Below are 24,335 nucleotides of genomic sequence, written 5' to 3'. Positions count from 1 at the left end.
AAATTGCAGCATAAGGTGATAAGTCACTGACAAGAAAATTGGAAAGAGAAATACAAGTTAGTATTGGATTGATCTTCTATTCTGTATGTTTCTCCTGGAATAACTGAGCTTCCCTACCAGGCTTCTTTGACTGTATTCAGTTATTTTCTAATCTCTAGGTGTACATTAACTTTAAATTACGGGGTGCTCCTAAAGTTAGAAAAGCTAAATAAAGTCTACAGTTTAAAAGAGCATGTTTGCACAAGTATTAAAGAAACAGAAGTGTTTGGTAAACACTGATTGGTTCCTCTAATACTTAGTTAGTTTTATTATTAAACAGCTTTTATATCATGTGTCTTGCTTTAGAGGGAGTTCAAATATCTAAATGTCAACCCTTATGAGTAAAGGGCTTCAGATCTGCTCCATACAAGGTCCATCAAAATTTATATCTTAATCTCAGCTATTTTGAAACTTGGTGTGCTCACATTTGGTTCCTTAAAGAGAGGTTTTCAGTACTGACATGAAGAGGGATTTAGGGGAAGCTCCATGCTTTATTCAGCATAGAATATTTAATTTACTGTGTTTCATCAGTAGGTCATTAAAGTTTATTGAACTTTTTTCCCAGCTGATTGCACTAACTTCAGCTCAGGCCCCATTCCCTATGACTTCATAGGATCACATGCTAATGCATGATCCAGTTTCTTTGCTCTTAAATCACCCTGCACATGTAATTGCCAGTCAGCATTATTCCTTTAGCTTCCTTACTTTGAGTTGTGCTATATGGAAGTATGTGTACCCTCAAACCAGAAGGAGAACTTAAAATTAATCACTATAAAAAGCTATTAAACAGAAATTAATTAACAAATCAAGGACCAATTTTTTACAACCCAGCAATCTGCCTTTTTTTTCAAACTGACGCTGCATAACAGAAAATAATCTTGCACATTAATAAATTCAGAGAGGCTGACAATGCAGCATACAGCTCTGCAGGATGCATATCTTGAATGACTACATAGGTGTTAGCATCCTCCTTCTAAGCAGAAACTGGTAGACATACATAGTTTATAAGAAATAAATAACACAAACAAGATATTGACTTTTCTATTTTCAGAACAGGAGAAGCAAGCATGAAAAATGCTCCTGTAATAGCCATATCTTCATAGGCATTATTTATCAGTTATCTACTCAAATCAAAGGAAATATTGTTCTTCATGCAGGTAAGTTTTTGTATTTTCTACCCATTTTACTTTACCCTCTTCAAAATATGGCCTGCGATCTCTCATTGAAATATTCCACTCAACCAATCTACAATATCTCCAATGAAATTTTGTTAAAATACAAAATTGCTTAAGATACGAACAGGAAAGGTTGTTGTCATTCTTTTTCACTGGAGATTATGCTTTTAAAAGGACATGCTAAAAAAAAAAATCAAGTTGTGCTGTGGAAAACTAACCAACAGGAAAGAGCATACACCCTAAAGGACCTGATACACTGTGAACTCTTGCATGACAAGATCCAGAGGTCTCCCAAAAAAGACTAAATGAAGACATCATAAGGTACATCACAACACAGAGGCAGGGGAAGAGCTCTAGGATTTGCACCTGACCAGATCAGAAGAGGCAAACAAGAACTGAACCTGAGACAAAATATAATAATATGAACAGAGGTTGGAAAAAAAGAAAAACCACCCCAAGAAATTGTGGAAAGTGCATGCTCAGATGTGGCAATTGATGAACCCTTAGGAGTGGGTGGGTGACACCTGAAAGCTCCTGCAAGGCTCCAAACCACCAGGTCTGCACATGGAGAGGGTTCCCAGAGCTGCTGAGCCAGGGCTACAAGAACTCCACAAGGAGACACTGCAGGGTATGGTGAAGCTAATCCTAATTTTCTCTTAGAGAGGATGAATGAAAATCAAAATACTTTTGAAAACCTACCCCTGGAACAAGAAAGATCCTCTATAGTAACAATGGGTGAATATTACATTTGTGTGTTGAAAATAATTTAGTCTCTATTATGCGTATTATAATTTTACTCCTGCTTCCCTTCATTCTTTTCTTGGCCTCATGATCAACTTCTAAGATGTTTCCTTAGAAAAGCAAAGGCACTTGAAGTACTTTGAACAGTGGCTGCTGAAAAATCAGATGTCCTTGCACAGAACATGATTTACATATTTATAGACTTATTCTCATACAGTTATTTTCAAATAAGACACAGCTAACACTTTCTGTTATAGTCAGAGCTGAACAATTAAATCAACTGGGGGAAAGAGATGAGGTATTTTTCTGACTTTTGTATAATTTATGGAAAAATTCCCAGGTTAAACAGATTGGTAGATACTCTGTTCTAATGCAGAACTTATTGTAAAGTCACCAACTATTTTAGATTTCAAGAAGAATAAGAGCAAACAGAAGGTTGTGTCTGTTTTTCAGATGTCTAATAGTAGATATTAGTACTACAACCTTGACTTGCCTCTGACCCTAACCACTAATTCCTCAGTAAAGCATTATTTCATTTAGAAACCACTCACTCAGTCATTTTGTAATTTCATTCAGAAGTTTGGAGAAGTTTAATTAGGTAAAGAAGTGACCCAGCATCTTATGTCCCTGGCCTGGGAAGGGACAGAGGGTAGAACAAACGCCACTCAAAGGGGAAGGTGTGTGATGCTTCACAGCTCAAACCCCACAGCCTCCAGTTCATAGTCCCTTTATTTGTGTTTGGAATGGTGGCTGCAGGATGCAGATGAGTTCCCAGTGCAGATTTACACAGCTCCTTGAGCAGACGTTCCCACAGATTAGGGGTTGCTAGTATTTTTTATATCCAATACCAACAGTTATTGCTAAAAAAAAAATGACTTGAGTTTTAAAAGTTACTCCTTTAAGAGGGAATTATCTACATAGGTATTTTTCAGTCAAATGACCAAGAGCTGTGTTTATTTGATTCATGTTATTCTGCCTTCTGTACTAGTAAAAGAAGCTCTGATACTAGGATGTTTTGAAAATCACAGATTTCATTTGTAATGATACCATGCATTTCTCTGTCACAAACAGATCATTATGATACGAAAGCATGAAAAATGCTGGTAAATTGCTTGGGCTTTTTTTGTATTTGGACAAATTTTGATAAACTTAATAGATTAATTGGGTCATTACAATTTTAAATAGGCAAAAAATGTAGTCAGAGTAGTTTATCTGTGGGGGACATTAGTTTTGGTTTAGAGTTTGGGTTTGTGATGGGTTTTTTAATCCAAAATAAGTCACCACCTAAACTTCAGTGTCAGGATAGTAACCAAACAGCTTTCCCTAATACAAAAACATTATTTGTGAGATAGAAGGCTAAACTAAACTATTTGATGAATGGTTTAACATTTTCATTTTTGTATTCCGAATGCCGCAGTACCTTCAATGAGTTCTAATTAAAATCTTACTGTGGCATGATGAAATACTATTTACTGAAATGAAACCCACATCAGCATGTTGGTTAATTTCTAATCATTTACCCTATAACAGTAAAATATAGTTTGCAGTCTCTTCACTTGCTAATCACAAGGGTGTCATTATGCAGCCTCTGCTGTCTACCTCCAGAAATAATCAGTGTAAAAATCACTTGAAATTTAGCTACAAATAGTTGTCCAAAGAAGAGTTCCAATCTGCTACTCTAAATTTAATTAAGTGCATATTCAGTTTATGCTTCCCCCCCGCCCCGATGAAGTGCCTAGGAACAGTTAAAATAGATTTATCCATTCGAGTACAAAACTAAGGAATTCAGCTTGCTGTAAATGAGGGGGTGTCTGTGTGTGTGCCTGCCCTGGGAGCAAAGGACAGGGAATTGCAGCATCCTCTCATTTCCCTGTACACCAGTAAAGATGATCAGGAAACAGCCTGAGACATCAGTAACAATGCTCTACATGTTGAGAAGAATGACACCAGAAAACTTTTTGGAAATAGCCTAAGCACCACACTAAAGAAATTATTTCTGTTTACCTACAGCAAATCAGAGAGATGGAAACACTCACCAGTACATGGAGATTCAGAAGGTCAGAAGAAATGCCTAAAGAGATACAGCTGTTCTGATAACTGCATTTTTTTTTTATTGTAAAACCCCTTCAATTTCTTGCAGCATCAAAATGGTTTGTTTCTAGCTGGAAGTTTTTTCTTCCCAGCATGTCCACGAGACCTTGTGCTTCAGCTACCAAAGGTGTCTTTCAAGCACCTAATGACTCAGGCCTTTCTTAACATTCATGATAGTATAAAGAAAAATAGAAATAAGTTGATTTAACATGGTGGTTTTTTTCTGTTACAGGTCCCAATGTGTGTGGTAAAACGTTATCCAAAAAGATAACGGGATACTTTCGGTTTCAAAAAGGAAAGTCTTTCAATAAGGAAGAAAAGTACAATTCTGTTTTCCACAAGTAAGAGATTCATCTTGAGTGATTCTGGAAGTGAAGAGTGATATTGTGAGGACAATGACCACACACGTGATTTTATGCTTCTAACACTCTTTTTGTAAAGGGAAGTGCTAAATCAAAGCTTTTTATGTAGTGTAAATAAATTGAAACTCTTTCTCCCTATATTTTTAGTCCCTCTGCTCAGTCCAAGCCTGCCTTGCTGCCAAATTTTAAATACCTGTCACCATGAAGTATGTTCTGAGCCCTTGGCTGATGCTTTTACTCTAGTGAATAGAATTTTTTGCCTAGTTAGTACATGCCAAACAGGAAAATTGTTAATAAATTTCTATTACTGTCAACTTCCTCTGGCTCCTTTTGTTTTAGTAAAATTTGATCTCAGAGGAGATACATATCTATTCCACCATGACTCAATACTAATTAAGTAATATGGACTTAATTAAGCAAAAGGCAGGCTCTGCAAATATATAATGCATAAGTAGGTAGAATCGACCTTCTTCCCAATACTTACAGATTTCTACCATGCAACATTTTCTAGATCAGTATTTTTTCATTTCCCATATTGTTCAGCATACCCTACTGCATGCCTGGGAATGTTGTGGACTTGCAGCAATTGCTTCCTACAAGAGCAGCAACAAAGAGCTGCTACTGAAGCAGATATGTACCATTTAAAGTTCTCTTATTAAGGCTGCTACAAATTCCAGTACAAGTAAATAAACCTTCTCAAGCAGGAGTAATGCAAACCTATCCTTCACCTGACTGAACTCAGTCTAACATTGAAGTAGTGCGTGGGTAACAGTATGAACAAGGCAGCTCAGAGAAAAGGTGAAGATTGGACACTTTGTCCTTCATTTAACCTTGTAGATATATAAAGAACAAAGATTTTATTGAGATCTGCTGATGGCCCATGTCACGTTAGCCTTGAAAATACGAGTGGCAATAGGCTAGAAAGAGGCTCTTACATTGTTAATACACATTTTATATATTTTTCCTGAGGAAATCATGTGCAGAGATGCAATTGATCTTGGTTGGAAGCTTTCAACAAGAAACTGTAATAAGTAGATGAATGACAGTAAGGTGCTCCTGCTGTGTTGGCTTCAGGTTACTCTTCAATTTCCTTCAATGCTCTTTTGCCCCACAGTGCTTCTCACAACCTTCTCTTGTGAGCCAAGAGGAAAGAACAGAGCTGAAAGCAGGATTACACTAATGCAAAGACTTCCAAAGTGGAGCAAATGAAGACATTTAAACTGCGTCTGAACTGCAGGAACCACAGTGGAAACTCCTTGAAATTAGTCCTTTGTTCATTCTGGGCTTGCGGGCTGCAGAGACGCCACAGCACACTGCAGAGAGGTTCCTGTGCTGCAGACCCACCAGGCATCTCCCCTGCCATCTGCACAGACCTCAGAGAAATCACAGCACTGACAAAGAGTGTGAGATTTGTCTGCTGAACTTGGCACAGAAGCGAAGTACTCAGTTGTCATTTGTGATCAACAGGATGATACTCACCAGGGAGTGTGACTCTCTATATAGACTGCACGGCTAAATACAGCCCAAGTACTAACTAGGGCTCATCAGTAATGTTGGATTCATTACTAAACAGATCAAAGAGTGCCCAAATAGCTTTTCTAGATACATTTTCTAGTGTATAATTTAACTGTTTTGATTAACAGTCCAGAGTTAAACTCTTATTAGCTACTTTAATTACTTTAATTTCACTTACAACACAGTTCATTAAAATGTTGTTATTTTACTAGATATATTCACTAGGGTAGGTACTGTAGTAACATTCTTCAGTGCTCATCCAAAACAGTCACAGGCTGCACATTAAACCTCACTAAAAATGCCCTATCTTTTTTGTTTGTATGTTTTCAATTTATGACCACCAAAGCCTTTACCATTTAGTGGTTTCTAACCAGCACACCCACAATGCAGTTCATTGAACTCTTGAACTCACATTTCTTAATCATGCATTTCCAAAACAGAGCACATCTCTGTAGCATCAACAACTATAATACTACTACTAATTAGTATGTCAATAACCATACAATATTTAATACATCTTCATATGAAGTTTCTTTTCATTAGAAGTTTAACTAAGAGACACTATACAATGCTAATATATATGCATTCCATGTTAGACACTTATTTAAATAACTTATATACTTGTTGCTTGAATCTTCAAATCTAACACATAATGTCAGAACTTCATTTGGTGTAAATACGTATAGGAACATTCAATTAGTAAAGCTGTGATTTTATTCAGTAACACAGAATTTGAACAAATGTCTTTTCAACTACACTTGGAAAAAAAAAGTTATTATATTTTTCTCTGGAACATCAACATGAGAGTATTCATAAAGAGAAAAGTCAAGTTATGAATCAAGTCATGGAGCAAACATGCAGACACACCTGACAGAACACATATATGGATGAAAAATATATCATTAGCTCAGGGCACTGCTCTATAGAGAGGAGATTTGTGCTACATGAGGGTTAAATCCTGCAAGATACAGAGCTCTCTGGAGATGATTTGACACAGCCAGCTTTAAACATATCAGTATCTTCATTGCATTCTCAATTTCAAACAATAAGAGAATGAGTGCAAAATGAGAGAAGATTTATGGAGATGTCATATTACTATAAAACCCAGATAATACAAAAATTCTGAGGAAGTAATTTTTCATCTCATGAATCCTACTGCAATTATGAAAGAAGTTTCACTTGCATCTCTAAACTTTTCAGAAGTGCATGCAGTCTCCAAGTTAAAAACTGGAATGCTGTAAATACAGGCAGTGCATGTAACAACACTAAGCAGCTAAGGCAAGCTTGCACCTCTGGAGCCACTGAAAGCTGATCACTGATTATCTTCATGCAGCTTTTTGAGTGCCCCACTTCCTCCTTGTCCTTATCTCTTAGGCTTTTGCACACCCAGCCATTGCAAAAGGTAAAGGCTTTAAGGGACTGAATGGAAGTTTAGAAAAGGGATTTGTATTTGTAGCACTGTGCTTCATTAAACTATTCTGGCACCAATCAGGGGCCAGTCAAGCACTCTTAAAAGACTCTCCTTTTTTTGTTGTTGTTGGTGGGTTTTTTTGTTGTTTTTTTTTTTTTTTGTTTGGATTATGTGAAGAAAGGTATGTTCCTACAACATTCTGCAAAGGACTTTGTTGTACATATGTTATTCCTTGCCTCATTAAAACAAGGAGTCTCAGTTATTTTTGTAGTTATTACATCAACAAGTCCTAATCTTTGAATAATCAGTTCTGGATTTTAAAGCTAGCTGGCAGATGAGATGATGGGACTTTCTCCTAAACAGATGTCAAAAACAAACCCCACTCCATCAGTAGGCACTTAATTTCTGACAGCTGCTCTCCTTTAAAAGGCACCCCTGCAGCCTGGAATGGACACATAAAACTTATCACACTTGTCAGTGTGACAGTTTTCATGACAAATAATCCACTGAAATGAAGCAAATGCATGTGTAGTGGTGTCCAAATCCTTCTCTAAAACGAGTAATTCAAAATCAGACACTCCCTTGCCATTTAAACGACACCTTTATTTAAGGTGTTCTTCCCCAAGGTAGCTGTGACCAGAGTTTGGTCATTTCCATCTCTTGTGCACATCCCAGAATGGAGACAGTGAGTACAGGGGGAGGCAGTGAGGAAGAACGTGCAGCATATCTGCACAAACACCGAGGACAGCCAGAAGCCAGACTTTCAATGACCTCATGCTAGGATTTTCAATAACACCTAAGGAAGTCAGGGATTCACTTTCACTGGGAACTATGTGCCAGAGTCCTTTGAGCTTGTCTAGGAAGCTAATCTTAAATTAAACAGAATGGTTGGGTATTAATCTCCCCAGGGTGGTGTTCCAGCAGCCCAGTTTGTTTTGACAGGCTGTCTGCTTAGAAAGCGGTTCCTTAGATTAAGGCCTGGGTTTCCAACAGGCATCTCAGTCTGTATTCAGTGGCAGCAGGTCTCTGTTAAAAGCACTTGTGGTTTGTTTCAGTCCTGACTACTTACAATGCTGAGTTCCCTGGTTTGGATATACTGAACTCTTATAAGGAAAATCACTAAAATTTTTCAAAGCCATCATTACAAAATCTACTTCAATTAAGAGAAAGACTAAGATCTCTTCTAATGGTCCAAACCCGTGTTAGTTTAATAAGCAGGCAATCACATTTTTGACTGAGTGAAACAGTAAAAAAATACTTTTTATGCTCCATTTTCACGCACTGGAGTTTTTTTGCAGCAGCAAATTACACATGCCATAGTTGGTAAAAAAGGCATTCTGGATTTAACTTGCCAATCAAAATGAAATACTAAGAAGTCTCCACACCAGAGAGAACTGTGGCTCCTTCACAGCTACTCCACCCTGTAGCAGCCTCTGCTGGCTGATGCTAACAGCAAAACTAAAGAGGGCTGGTGGAGATTTTCCCTTACCTTTGGATAGGTGACTGTCACTGAAGATTGGGAAATGCAAGGGTCCATGACAGACCAAGAATTGCTGCACAACAGTGTAACAAAATATTCTAAGGTACTGCAAAGGGTGGGAGAATAAAAGAGAGTGGAAGGCTGGATACATTTGGGAAGTTACAGGCAATGAAAGGGAGTAGAAGGCTGGATACATTTGGGAAGTTGCAGGCAATAGCTAAGAAAGAATAAGCATAAGAGGAGGAAGCTGGAATTGAGCAGCAGAAATGCAGGTGGAGGATGCTGTGCCAGCAGGGTGGTTAAAGGAATGTGTGTGTTAACAGCACAGGGAGCTGTGGGATCTCGAGGGGTGAAGTGGTTCAATGCCACGAGGAAGGAAGGGAGACAAAGAAAGAAAAACAGTTCTAAATGGGTGTGTAAGTGAAGGACTATCCATAAGAGATGAGGGATTGCAGAGCATTGAACAGATTGGAAAAATAGAACAACTGGATGAATCATGGACTTGAAATTTTAAATTCTACTACTTCTGACAGCATAGTTCTACTTTGATAAACGTTATGTAAATGATCTTTTCTGCCTCAACAGATCTGGAAACAACTCTTGTTCTGTGTTACACGTGCTGACTTGAAGATTAACCCTGCCCAGTCACTCCCCATGCCAAGTTTTTCTTGTCTTTTTTTTTAAAAAAAGGAGCATTTATTCTGTGTTTAAAAACCTGATGTTCCCCATGCCAGGAAGAAGGAAGCAAAAGGTAGACTTTCATTTTCATGTTATATTGGTCTCATGACCTTCCTAAGATTTACCTATATTTTCCTTTTAAGAACTCCTGTCAGACACAGTTCACGGAGAGATGCAGACTTTGCTGCCCTTTTGGTGCCCCCTTGGAAACTCCTTGAATTACTGATGTGCAGATTCAGTCCCGAGTTTCTGAACAGTGCTGTTCCCAGGCCTTCTGTGGTGCATGGCACTGCTGCCGAGAGCGAAACACTTCCCAGACAGGCAGCAGAAGGTTCATTCTTGCTACTGCCATCTGTGCAAGCCACTGCACACAGCACAAACCAACCAAAAAGCACCAAACATGCACCACAGATGGCCTTCAGTTACAACTTGCAGTTTAGGAACAGTGGTTGATGCCTAAAGTCTAAAAACATGCTTTTCTCCTTTCAAGAAGGAAGATAAAAGCAGCCACCAAAGTTAAAGTCAAGTTTCTCAGCAGACATAATCTGAGCATAACACATAGATGTTGTATCAGCATTAGCCATACATAGTTACATCCCTATTAGAGATCCACTGGTTCCCAAAATATCAGTCCAGAGATAAGAGCATATCCTGTAGAAATTAGGTATTGTGCTTGGGGTTTTGTTTGTTTGTTTGTTTCCCCCAAAAATAAATGATTTACCATTGTTTTCCTCAAAAGAACTGCTCTGTGTCACAATTTCTCTCAGGCATTCCAATAGTTTTTACACCCAGAGTGCTCTGCAGTCCATGTGAAAACACCAACAGCCAATTTATCCATCTTCCAACACCATCCAAAATGAAAGATTTTTACATTTGGACATGGTGAATAGGATGGAATGATCTAGGTGGAGACACTGAGCAATTCCTGACATTCATTGCTGAAACATTAAGTCCCTGTAATTCCTGCATATTCCATATTCTTTCAGTTTTGATGCTCATCACGAATTTTTCTTATTTCATTCAGCAGCTGTTTGTTCTTTACTTCTGTGGTATTATAAAGAGCTGATTATTTGTTTACCATTATTACTTATATGTTTTAATGAAGAGGAGGAAGCCAAGAATTTTAAATACTCAGCAGAACTTCCCCCATTTACAAAAGAATACAAACAACATTTCTTAGAGTACTTTAGTCTTTTATCATCATTGCTTTGTTCTCATTTGATAATTCTCATTTTCCCATTACTGTGCTGTCATTGGCTTTGCAGTGAGCTTTAGAATAGAAGATAATTTTTTCCAGGTTGTTACATAAATATAAGGTATTAGAGGCCTGCTGTGCTGATCAGCAATGGTAGCTCCCATCGGCAGCAGATCCAGCAGCAGTGTCAGGGGATAATTTGGCAATACACTCAGTTGCCTTCTTGCTGGTCTGTCTGTACCTATTCCCGGGAACATTGACTATAAGTATCCTGACAAGGACAGATGATATCCTTCTGCTGTGCTATGTTCATCTCACATGATCTGACTGAGGGTTTTACCATGAAAAAAACCTTCACTGGTCTCAGTAAAGCTGATAAAGCAATTCAGAATAATTCCATCTGATGATTTGCAAATAAATTTGTCTAGGATTTGCAGACACATTTTTCCCAAGTATTTAACTCTAATTCTCTAATCTTGGGATTTTCCAGTGTATCACCAAGTCCTAAAACCCAGTCAAACCGGGATGATGTAAATTGTAACCCAGGTAATACAAAAAAAACTCAAAAAACCAAAGGAATTAAAAACCCCAAAACCAAACCAAAACAACAAAAACCCCAACAAAACCAACAACAACAAAAAAGAGAACTAAATAATACCATGACATTTTAATTGTAGTTCAAGAAAAAAATATAAAAATTACTGAAATTTTGTTCTCAAAGGATCTATCTAAAAGTTAATGGAGGAGGGAGCAAAGGAAGATTTCCCTTTCTTTCTCTTCTCTTCCAAAAAATGCACACAGAAATGCTTAGTAACTTGCAAAACTAATGAAGGACACACAGGACAGAGGGATGCCATAATTTTGCTCTTATCTCTTGTACCAATCCTTGCTACAGAAGCAAAATGTGTAGGAAATGTCTCTGTTGCACCTTGATAACTCCAATACACTTTAGTTATAGAGTTGGCAGTTTCAGTTTAGCTGAAAAGCTGAAAAGCAGAATTTCTTAATATCAAAAGTTCCAAAGAAGGGATATAATTGCTAAAGACATGAATTGTCTAAAACACTGATTATTTTATCAGCAATATAAAATTAAAGCAATGGAGCATCCAGATGAGCCTCAATAATTTCATGCAAAATTTTCCTGTGCAAAAACTGTCAAGTCAACAATCTCACTGTGGCTGGCAGGAAATTATTCCAAGGTCAACATGTTACATAAGCAATCATGAGAAAGCTTATCCGAGACGAGGCAGCTCATGCTGACTCCCCATCATGCAACCAGCTCAATTTACCTTTCAGCCAAAATCATGCTCTAGTTTCACTCAAGTAACAAGTCCTGTATTAGCTCCCCTAAAGACTTTTTACAGTAAATGCACAGTCTGAATTGGTTAATAACATATTACATATTATTACCTGTTTTCACCCTACCTGAGGTAGGAAATAAGACGATTTTGAAAATAAATCCACCACTACCTGGCTTTTCTCAGCAGACACGGATAGGAAATATGATCTAATTAATATTTCCCCTTTTGTCTCTGAAGTAATTTTACATTCAGATTTACATTTTTATAAATTTCTTCATTATGACAAATGAAATATTAAGCTATAATTCAGCACTAGCTTTTTTCAAGATTTGGCTTTCATTATGTTTTGAGAAACTTATTGCTCCAGCTTCTCGTGTTAAAATATCTGAATTCCACTGCACTTCTTCCACTGCTTGGTTGGGTAAAGTGATGTTTACTCAAAAGGAGGCAACGCTCCTTAAGTGAATAAAGAATCCTACTATCTACATGGGAATTGTTCTTGTCCACATGAAAGATTACTGGTGCATTAATAAAATACTACATGAATGTTCATGATGAAGCAAGTAAAAAGTATTAAGGACATAGACAAGATGAAAAGGAAAAAAATATTTCTAAAAACAACGTCAAAGCAACCCTTACGAACAGTTTTCAACTTTTAATGTCAGTACAGAGCTCTGAATGCCTCATGAAAAAAAGGGTTAAAGTATATTAAAAGGTAGGGTGATAAGCAAACATTTATCTTCTGTGTATTCTTGTCATTTACCTTGGAATAGAACATAAGTAAAAGATTATGAATAAATAAATAAAAGTTCTACAAACATTGTGTATAATCCAATGAATATGTATATGTTCTATGTATACTTGAAATTATTTTTTCATCTCATCCGTTTAAGAAAAGAAAATCAACATTACATTCTACAATTCAGGATAACAGAAGCATTATCAGTTCTGTTGCTAGCACATTAGCATTTATGTATTTTTTAAAATGTTAGCTAAAAATAACAAAATAATAGTTCAATTACAGCTGCAGCTTAGGATAACTCACTTCAGTATTTTTGTGATGTTGACTTAAATGTTTATCCTTTTTTCTCCAGTGAAGAAGAACATTCAGCTGAAATGTTTTCTCTGTGTACAATCCTTATTCTTGTCCTGCCTTGGTTAGCTCCCTTCTTGTTATTAATAGCACCCAAGTGAAAATATGGGAGTTCTGTGACTTCTCTTCTTAATAATGAATAAAGGTGATGCATTGTATGAAACTGCCTCAATAATTTAAAAGGTAATACCAAGAAAAGACTAACTGTAGTGGTGTGCAGAAAATATATTGCATTTAAAAATGATTTATAAGTTGCAGAGATGTTAAAATGCTAAATTTAAGTACAAAGTTCATAGTCTATTAGAAATATTAAAGTTTTAACAGCAAGCATGGCTATTTTCCTACTTGTTTCTTGCACTTTTTTATATATATTTAGAGATAGAGTCCTTTAGAGATAGAGACATCCTCCTGACAGGATGCCCTTTGACCTTCAATTCTACTCAAAGAAAAAATAAAAAGGATAGAAGAGTTCACTATAATCACTGCTTCTGGTTCCAAATGTACAAGCTGCCTGATACCCAGAAGATGGACAAGCAATCCACTATAAAGTGACTTCTCTTTGATACTCAAAGTCTAAATTATGCAATAGATCACTTCTGATTATTTAGTGTATAAGTATACATCCATGCCCAGGTTGAATTATGAAAATAAATTACACATGCACACTAGTAAGACCTGACTCATGCCTATTGTGTTTCATGAAAGCTTCTCCAAAACCAGTAGTGAATAACACTTCCGATGCTTTCCCATCCTGTGAGATGCGAATTCTAGCCAGTAAAGAGATTAAACAAAATAACAGTACAAAACTAAATATAATTCTGGAACAGGAAATAGTAACTTGCATAACATAACTTTGTCATCCAGTCAGACCAAACACACAGTTCAAGCTAAGACTAGAGAAATAATATTCTTAAGAAACAGTTTCAGATTTATACCTAGCCACATACTTATTCAACCTTGGCCCTTTTATGAAGAGCAATCAAAAAAACAAGCACTCCAGTATAAGAATAAGCATTAAAAAAATACTAAATTACATTATTAATTGTAAAACATTTGACCAGATATACTAAAAACTAGAATTGTTTTTACTGCATGCAGTCCCACCTAATTGAAAAAGGATCCAAATACATTAACATATGGCAGAAGATTTAAATCTGTGTTTTATTATTCCTTTATTATTCCTTAATATTATTCCTCTCCCTGCAGAAACAGGCAAGGGGACACAGCTACCTCATTCCCTCACACAGAGTACATGTCTCAAAATAGTAAAGCACAAGGAAAAACATTTTTAACAGGGACACAGCCACATACAGAAGAGAGAAAGATAACTGAGATGAGCAGTGTAAACAGTTCAGCTTTTACACCAGCAATATGCCTTTTCCCAGGACATGAGACAGGACATTTGAGAAGGACACTGTTGCTGTATTTACAGTCTGGCCCTAGTGGGCAGCTTGAATAGGGCAGGAATTGCCAAGTTGTTCTGCACCAGTTGAATTGTAAGCCGTGCTTTACCTGCATTTGCATTTACAAGCAAAGTTCCAGTATAGGCCACTATGAATAAATTGTGGCACATACGTATCTTCCCTAATTTTTTATTTAGATACTTTACAAATTTAGATGACAGGGTCTAGACTTAAAACCATGCGGTTCTGAACCTTGGAGAGTCTAAGATGCAATATGCACACAGATGTAGACTGCAATTTATGTAAAAAGTCATCAAAACTGACTTTTTTGAATTATGACAGTTCTGCAAAACTCAATGGACTGGCACAGTAGGCTTTAATCTACTTTGTCTTGGTACTGATGACATATAATTTTTTGACTTTTAAAAGAGCAACAATGGCAACATTTTAGTGTTATACTGTGATTATTTTCAGTTAAAATAAGCCAAGCCAACTCAAACAAACAAAAGCAGTAATAACAGCAGCACATAATATTTACATCTCTCAAGAAAATACTGCCATATTATGTTGTAAACAGTGATTTACATTATGTATTCAGTAGTTAGATATGATTGTATCCTATATTTTCTAGCTAATTTTGTCAAATTAATGGTATTGGGTATACCATCTTAACATATTTGTCTCAAAAGATTTCTCTTTCTTTACTTGGAGTTAATAGGCTTTGCAGAGTTCATATATAAGGATTTCAATATAAATTCAGAATAGCCATGTTATTACAACAATGGTCACCATAAAAATGTCATAATTTACATAAGAAACAGAATGATAGCACCATCCTCTAACTAATACCACAATGCATCCAAAACTATATAAAGCTTAAAATAGTTCAGAAATAAAATAAAACTGGTTTTACTTGACTCTTTAGATTGAAGGAATAATTTGATAAAATTTCTTATTTTTGAGCCCTAATACTGAATTTAATCCTCCATTTTGCACTTGGAAAGTGCAGTGCTTAACCATAAAGTACATTTTAAAATGTTAAATCTGCTTCACTTTCCCCTTCATTTGCCAAAACAATTGCAACTTTTGATGCCAGGTTTGTTTTATTAGCTCATTTAGATAAGGGACCTTTTGGTCAGTGACTCAGAAGAATATTATCTTTAAACTTTATGAAAAATTGTGCTACTTCAAAAGTGCAGTGAAATACAAAGAAGCTATTGAACCTTTTAACCTCAATGGTATCTTGTACAAATCAATTCACACCGTTTCCCTGCCTTGCCAGCTATTACTAAACTGACTTTTTTTCTTTTCATGCGAAGGCACCAGAGTTCAATACACTCTGAGCAGAACATTTTGACTATTCCATGCATGGAGTGGTTTATATTTAATATAAAATTTACTTATTTAAAGATAACATGTATTACAAAGAATTTCTGACTTAGCAGGTCACTATATACATTACAGTGTGTATCACCACTTAGCAAAAAATTTGGAACAAATAGTTCAATCCCGACACCAATGTGATTTGCAGTGCCAGTCCCTGGATTACACTGGGAAAAGGCAGGAAGGTTACAGTCAGCTCAAGCCCTGGCTCTCTTTAAAAAGTTTTATGGCAGCTCTTTATGGTTTATACCCTTGTTGGGCTGAGCCACCCGTTCAGCCTTACCCAGGGACACATCCACTCTTTTGCCGAGCTCCAGGAGGAGCAGTGACAGCAGCGACTGATGATGCCACTGGTACCTGATCACCTCCAACAAAGGCAGCCCCGCCCCACTGGTCACACCTGTGTGCTGCTCACACACCTGCAGTGCCCCCTGAGCACCACATGCACAACCCCCCTCCCGTCTGCTCCCAGCCTTCTGTCGTTTTAGGGCTTTATTGCTCAGTCCCAGAAGATCAAGTTTAGGAAACACCTTGTTAAAAACCCTATTGGAACTGCCATACCAATATCTCCCCTTCCCCTGAACTTCTAGAGAAACCCAAAAGATACTCACGTGGTTACTCATTCTTCTAATGTGACGAATTTGTAGTTCTTCAGATACTACAATGCAACATATGCAGGTTTCTGCCTATGATGTCAAATGTCACAGATCCATTTAAGCTGCAGAAGCTAAACATGAAAAACTGCAAGTTAAGCAGCTTCATGAAAATGCTTGTACGGATAAGATACTGCAACCATGAAGGAAACAGGGCAGTCCAAGTCCACTGTTCAGTCAGTTTCGGGCTTTAAGCAACCTTTTAAGTGATTTCTGTGAACTCACGTAAAAGGCAATTGTTCTGCAGCTGAGGGTACCAATTAATCTTGTTAGCTGCATCTTTCTTTGGGATTTGCCTCCAGCTGTAAAGCCATTCTGCAGTACTTCAGAGTCATTAACATTGGAAAAGCCATCTGAGATCATCAGGTCCCGCTATAACACACACTAGTGGACTAAACTGTCTCCAAGAGCCACATTCACACAACTTTGAGCTTCCAGGGATGGCGATTTCACCCCTTCCCTGAGTACCCAGTACCAAAACCTGATCCCACTTTCAGTGAAAAAAGTTTTCCTAGCGTTTAATCTAAACCAACCCTGGTGCTACTTCATTGAAAATGAAATAAATGATTCACTATAAACATTTGCATAAATAGAAGACAGGATTTGCAGGTTTTAGTCTCAGGAAATTGTTTTTCAGTGGGAATAAACTTCAATATGGGTATCCTACAGTGTTCAGAGTTTGCTGTTTTGCTCTGCTCTTTGCATGTTCTCTCATTTTAAACTCAAGAGCCACTGGCGCAGATCCACACCAGCCACAGTAACTTACAGCTACTAAAGACAGGCTTTATTATCAACTCCTGGCAACGTTTCATGTTTGGATGCTTCTTGCAGATGCTTTCAGAATTTACAGTAAGTACTACTAGAAAACATCAATATTTGTCAGAAGACCTCACTGCCAATTCCCACTAATGCTGCTTCTTTCCAAAGCAAAGATGGATGCATGATTCCCAGATATTTTATGGGTCAGATCATCTGTGATGTTAAATCCGTTTTCATCAGATACCATTGAATCACACTGCTCAGGATTCAGCTCTTTGTATTTCTTTTTTCTGTTAATTTTTCTGAACCAGATACTATCACACCACAAATTTAACAGCAGAACTGCAACAACAGCAATCACACAGTGCTAGAAGATAGTGATTTTGTTTTCCTGGCAAAGTTTCTTAGAAGAGGAAGCTTTCAGGCTAGTATTTGACATCCAATTATTTAAATAGATTTATTGTTATTAAATGATGCTTCTGTAATTTTCTAAGGCAACATAATAGGGGAGAGAGAGAAAGAGATCCAGAGAGAAAGAGTGAGTGAGAAACCAGATTTGTTTTACAAGTTCCTTCCACGTTTCAGACACTTTATTTTCATTGTTTATCCTTGTTTAACTCAAGAAGAAAAAGGTGAGCTATCCAGACTGATAGGTCCTAGCTTTAGGACATTCCTTTCAGAGCACAAGTTGCAGGCTCTCCACATTGTGAATGAAATCTGAAATGAGTTAATGTGGCAGAAATGCATCCTTGAGGCTACAGTTGTCACAATACATGTACAGATACACTAATATCATTGCATTAGATCTTTTTTCCCTGAGATGTTATACAACCAAACTCAAATTTAGCCAGCCCTTATGCCATTATACTCTTACATGGTTGCAGGGACAGTAAAGGATAACTGCCTGACAATTCCTCTCTAGATAGACAAGTTAATAAAATTTTAAATATATTTTAAGAAAATATTTGTATTAAATGTGTTTTTTATCCTGGGACATAAACTGTCTTCCTAAGCACTTACAAAATCCTGAATCATTAGGCAGTCAGACAGTCTGCAATAATTTCTCAATGTTTGTTAACAACTATTAATGAAGACTTTTAACTGATACAGAAGCATCAGCTCATAGGAATAATTGTTTAGCTGATAAAGATGTTAACTCATATTTGAAACTCTACTATGCTTGTTGCCTAAGTGCTTGAAAAGTACCCAGCACAGTTATTAGGTGATAATTGTTCATTATTTATGATAATTGGATTTTATGTTTAAAGAAAAACAGATTAAGAAATACATGCAGAACCAGGAAATAAAATTTTATCTTTTTTATATATGTACCTAATTATTAAGGCCTTAATAATAATGACATGATTTTCACCAATTTTTCCCCCCAATACTTTTTTTAAAAGTTTCTGATGGCTTCTTCAGTTCTTTTTGATATTGATATAGAAACTATGAGGAGAAATGGAATTCTGAGATGATGTGAAACAGCTGAGATTTTTCTGCTGTTTAGGACTCCATTCAGGCAGCAGTTGAACCAGCTCTGGGACAGACAACCCCTACAGTTCTACAGAATTTTGAACACATATGGTGAGCCTCACACCTTGAGTGCTGTCACACCTTGAGTGCTGTGTCCAGTTCTGTCCCCTCAGTTTGGGAAGGACATGGAGACACTTGAGCGCATCCAGAGGAGGGAACAAGGCTGGTGAGGGGCTTGGAACACAAACCCTGTGAGGAACAGCTGAGGGAGCTGGGCTTGTTCAGCCTGGAGAAAAGGAGACTCAGACATGACCTTATCACTCTCTACAGCTCCCTGAAAGGTGGCTTTGGTCAGGGGGGGTTCTTCTCTTTCTCCAGGCAGCAACCAACAGAACCAGAGGACACCCTCTTAAGCTGTCAAGGGAAATACAGGTTGGATATTAGGAGAAATTTTTTTCATGGAAAGAATGATAAAGTACTGGAATTGTCTGCCCAGGGAGGTGGTGGAGTCACCATCCCTGGATGTGTTTAATAAAAGACTGGATGTGGCACTCGGTGCCATGGTTTAGTTGAGGTGTTAGGGCATGGGTTGGACTCAATGATCTTGGACATCTCTTCCAGCCTAGTCATTCTGTGATCATTGTTTTCCCAAACTGTCCCAGGACTAGTCAGGATGCTCAGGAATAAACACAGTTTAAAGTTCATGGCATTTTTCTGACACACAATTCAAATTCTTTATGTTTCTAAAATTTTAGCAGTCAACATTACTGAGAGAAGCTTCAGAGCTCCTTAGAGCTGCCTTTGGATGCCTCAGGTGGGATCACTGTGCTGGCCAAGATCAGCAGCCCCATTCAGCACTGCAGATTTGGTGTCTTTTCCACCCTCACTCCTGAAATGTCTGAAAGAGACACAGCATTGCTGAATTCAAATAACACCGAGGTCCTACTGTAGCTTCATCAGCTTTTCACAAAATAAAGGGAACACACCTGCTACAGGGAATAATTACAGCTCTCACTTACTCAAACTACTGCTTCCCTTCTCACTATTTTATAAACTGTCATTATGCTGTGGACCTTAACATGTTTTCTGAGTGTGCAGTGAAAAATATGCATCATAAATATATTGATTATTGAGAAATGTTATTGTCTTAGGTACATTTGATTCCTTTTATGTCTTGAACTCATAAATTTGTTCATAAAACTGATATTTTTCATAGTCTTTGATGGTTGCTTTCATTGAAGAAAAATAAAATACAAGTTATGTAACTTGGTACATTTTTTTTGAAATTAATTTTTAATATGAATAATTTGTTTATGTATTAAAAGATAAGAAGTAGTTTACCATAATGGGTGGGCTAGCATAAACCCCTAGCAAACATAACATAGTTTAGACAAGTTTTATAAGTTATAAAATTAAGTAAAAATAATTTTTACATTCCTTAGACAAGTACCATGCTTAGGACTGCATTGAGTTGTGAAATAATGATCTGTTATGCATTTATCAGCTACAAAACACTGCCACTCTCTTTCAAACCTTATTACCATATTTCTAAACACCCTCATTTATCTGTTAAAGAATAGCCTCTCACAGCTTTATTTGTTCCATTTTCTTGCTAATAGTCTACTTTTAATTTTCATGCTTTGGAAATGCAAGGCTTCTGCCTTCTGCACACATCTGTATATGCATCTGCCTCCTATGTATGTGCACATTAACAGCTGTCATGTGGGTCTTAGGTGCCTCTGATTTGCCAGTGCCAAACTGCTGACAGACTTCTGTACGATTATAACAATGTAGTCCGTTCTATTAAATTAATCTTCAGCTCACAAAGGTCACTTTACCTCATTTAGGACTGTTTCTCTCCTTCAGCTAACCAGAAAACGTTCCAACTTTTCCAACATATATGTTATATTAATAGTAATATACCCAGTATATAATTTTAATATAGAGTCTCAATTATGATTTTCTGAATTGATTTTCTTTCTGGCAATTTTCTTGTCAAATAGGAAATGTTATGAATGCCACACACTGCTATGTATATTTACCATGGAAATTTAAAGGGACTCTCACTTCCATCAATATGAAGCAGAATTGTATTCATGCTCTTACAAGGTGAAGAAACCCTATGAATACAGACTGACCCGTCCCTTCTTTTGTTCTCCTTTCCGAGGACCCTGTTCATAATTATTAGTATGTCTTACTTTCTGGCTAAATATTATTATTGTCACTCTGGCCAGCTCAGTATTACACAGAGTTCTGCAGAAACCCCATGTGCTTTGCTCAGGGGTGAATGTCCACAAAGATCTATCCCTCTCCTTTCCTCTCCACTTTCTCCCAGCTAGATACTCCTCTAAATCTTGTGGGACTTAAATTTATCTCAGACTTGTATCTTTCTATCCAATTGAGCTAAAATTGGATAGCAGCTTTAAAAATTATTGGAAAAAAGAATGGCAGACACAGAATACACACACCCAGAGTACAAGCAATTATGGAATAAGTTGGGTTAAAATTTAAATTACATCAGCACAAACATTTGATTGTAAACCACACAGACTGAAATTAAATGCCAAAATGTAGAAAATCATTTGAATTTCTACAGAGGTTACATGCAGTGTTGATATTTTAAAATCTGATTCCTAACAGAAGTCCATGATTCATTCTTTATTTCTTGTGAGAAAATGAGAGGTTTGCATCATGTGACATTTCTGAACTGGCAGACCAACTTGTACTGAAACTCCATTTGGTGCCATTAAAGAATCAACTGTCTTGAAGTTGTTAGCTTCTGAAATTCCCTTCTGCCAGTGAATCCTTACTATTTATACTGTTTTGAAAAGGAGGGTAAGTTTTGTTGCAACAGAAGAAATGCTGAGCTGCAGCTTGTTAATTTTTTTCCTTTTGATTGGCATGTACTTTTTTTCAGAACTCCTGAACAGACAGCTTTGACCATGCTTTTTGTCATGTTTTTCACTTTGCAATTATTGCTACCCTTAGCAGAAGGGTAATGATGGGTAATGACAAATGCTGTGGTTCTTCCTTTAGGTCCCTTCTCCCAGCAGAGTTCTAACATGCAACAAGATAATAAGAAAATAGCAAAAAATGGTTTTTAACTTTTTTAAGCAATTATGAAATTGTCTTCTGCTCCCAGGGGGAAGAATTTAGTAATGAAAGTATGCTGCATGATATTCCTCTAAAAATAAGCTTGACAAAACTGCTACAAGGGAAGTGTCTTCCCTCTAACATGTCTACTGTTTAAAATGCAAGTTGGGCCATATTTAACAGAGTGGTTGACACCCTCCTCTTTGCAATCCCAAGTGAAACCCACAGCACTCTTTGGTCAGGCCCTCCAGCTGTAGCCATCAGCATTACACGTGCTTCATCTGAGAGCTGGAACTCCACTTCAATGCAAAGAAAGAGTGCCTAGACAGGTAATGCAGCCAAAACATCTTGAGCACCAAGATGTGATAGGATTTCTCCCTCTTTCCCGATCTCCATGGCTATAGACACAACATAAATGTCTGATGCAGACTGGTTTCACAGTCTTCTTACATTTAGCTGGCATTAAGTGGGTTTAATCCAGATCTATGGCATTTTTCCACACTGAGGTGGTAGAAGTGCTATTTTCTGGGAATTGCAAGGCTCCATTTTTTCATTCCAGATTCATATAGCAGATGTGCTAAGCTTCTACAGATACAACAACTGCAGCATCAGAGCATCCAGAAATTATGAGTAAAGACTAAATCTAAATACAAAGGGTTTGTCTCTCTAACACAATTAAACTAAATAAGGATGATAAATTATTTAATATATTTAATATTTTCTTTCCTCTTTTTTAATGTGTAAGTGATAGAAAATTTTCTGTCTTTTATTAGAGAGAATGAAAATTTTCCAAACTAGTAGATGAGGTTGGATCCCAATCTCCTGTGCTTGATGGCATGCTTTCCCCAATTAATTGCACCTTTTCACATATGTAACCATAGCTCCATTACAAAGTTCTTGGTTTTGGTGTTACAGTTACAAAAGTGGACGTGGTGAACTCAAAACAGCAGGAGATGTGTGAGGCAGAACAGCAGTGATGCAAGAACAACACTGGTACCAGTGGGATCAGTACCAGCCCAGCCATCTGGAAATATGATCCCTTGTTTTGTAAATATGTCTCAAAATCAGTCTTGCTGTTGACACTTCATCTGACTAAGATAATACAGGGAGTTCATTTTTGGGAATATTTACCTGTGGCTGTTTGGAGGGTTCATGTGGTAAAAGCTGCTCTTTAATTACTTTGCCACCAATCCTTGTTCCAATAAAATGCCCACTGGTAGTTCATAAAAATATGTCATTACTGTTCAATCTTGCATGCATTCAGGTGAAAACTGTGCAAATGCTATCAAGAGAGTCAAGCAAATTGAATCCAAAATGAATTCAGCTCTTGATTGCTTTTGAAGAAAAATATTAAATGGCAAACTTCAGGACATCGCTACAGAAACCTATAACAGACCCATGTGTAAGAAAGTTTTAAAAAGTAAAAATCATATATTTTAAAGTCTTAAATGTTAATTTTTTGAGTAACTAGTGTTTTCTATTAGAGCATCTCTTCATTTTTTTCTGATTTTTCACATCAAACCCAAGAGTTGGAGCAATGGTGCAAATTTTTCACCCCAACATAGTCATATTCTAATGGGATTTCTGTCCCCACAACAACAGACCCCACAAATACTGGCCCAGGAGTGTCACAGTAGCTCAGTTCCAGTGACTGATACAGGAAGTTTCACGGTGCAGCAGCTGCTCCAGGTACGTGTTGTGGACCTGTACATAACATGGTGGAACAATCTTTTTAAAGGTAGAAACAAAAAGAAATAGGTAGAAACTCTGATTTCAGCTACAGTGAGGCAGAGTTTGTTTGGACTACTAATTTTATGTTTGTCTGATATTTTTGAATTTTGTTTTGGAAGTTTATTCTCTACTTATCTTTCCTCATCTATAATTTCCTCTTAAATGAATCTTCTTCCATTATCAGTTCTGGATGACTTTGGTTCCCTTGCTGAGGAAGTGAAGTCACCATTACCTGTCCAAGTAATTAATTCTGGGTATCTTTTTGTGTTGCCTCTGCTGGGCAGCACCCTGGCTATAATTGCAAGACAAGAAGCCTCAACACCACATTAGGCTAAAAACTATTTATGAGCAGATGTAAAAGCTACAGGCATTGCCAAGAAAAAAAAGTAACAAATGTCAACTGAGCTTTGAAATGTCTCCATGCTTTTCCAGCTGAGGTTCTGGTAGAGCAGCTAAACACACTACAGTGTGTATTGTATCCTTGTAACCACTGATTGCTAATTCCAGAGGCTCATGTTACTGAGGCTTAACCAAATGAACACTAAGAGTGTTTATCAACACTGCTGAACGCTCTTGTGTTACTGAATAAACACGATCAAGGGAAGGGCTGGAAGGGAGAAGAGAATTTGGCTGCTGGTGACAATTTTCAGTTGTGAAGCAATTATTTAGATAGCAGAATTTAGTCTGAGAACAGAGAGTTTAAGTATTGGATTTGCATAATAGGAATACATGTCACTTTAAATTTCCTCCCAGCGTTTT

Source organism: Cinclus cinclus, chromosome 7 (assembly GCF_963662255.1).
Source record: "Cinclus cinclus chromosome 7, bCinCin1.1, whole genome shotgun sequence".
NCBI lineage: Eukaryota > Metazoa > Chordata > Aves > Passeriformes > Cinclidae > Cinclus > Cinclus cinclus.
The sequence above is the reverse complement of the archived record's forward strand: the minus strand, read 5'-3'. Positions refer to the sequence as shown.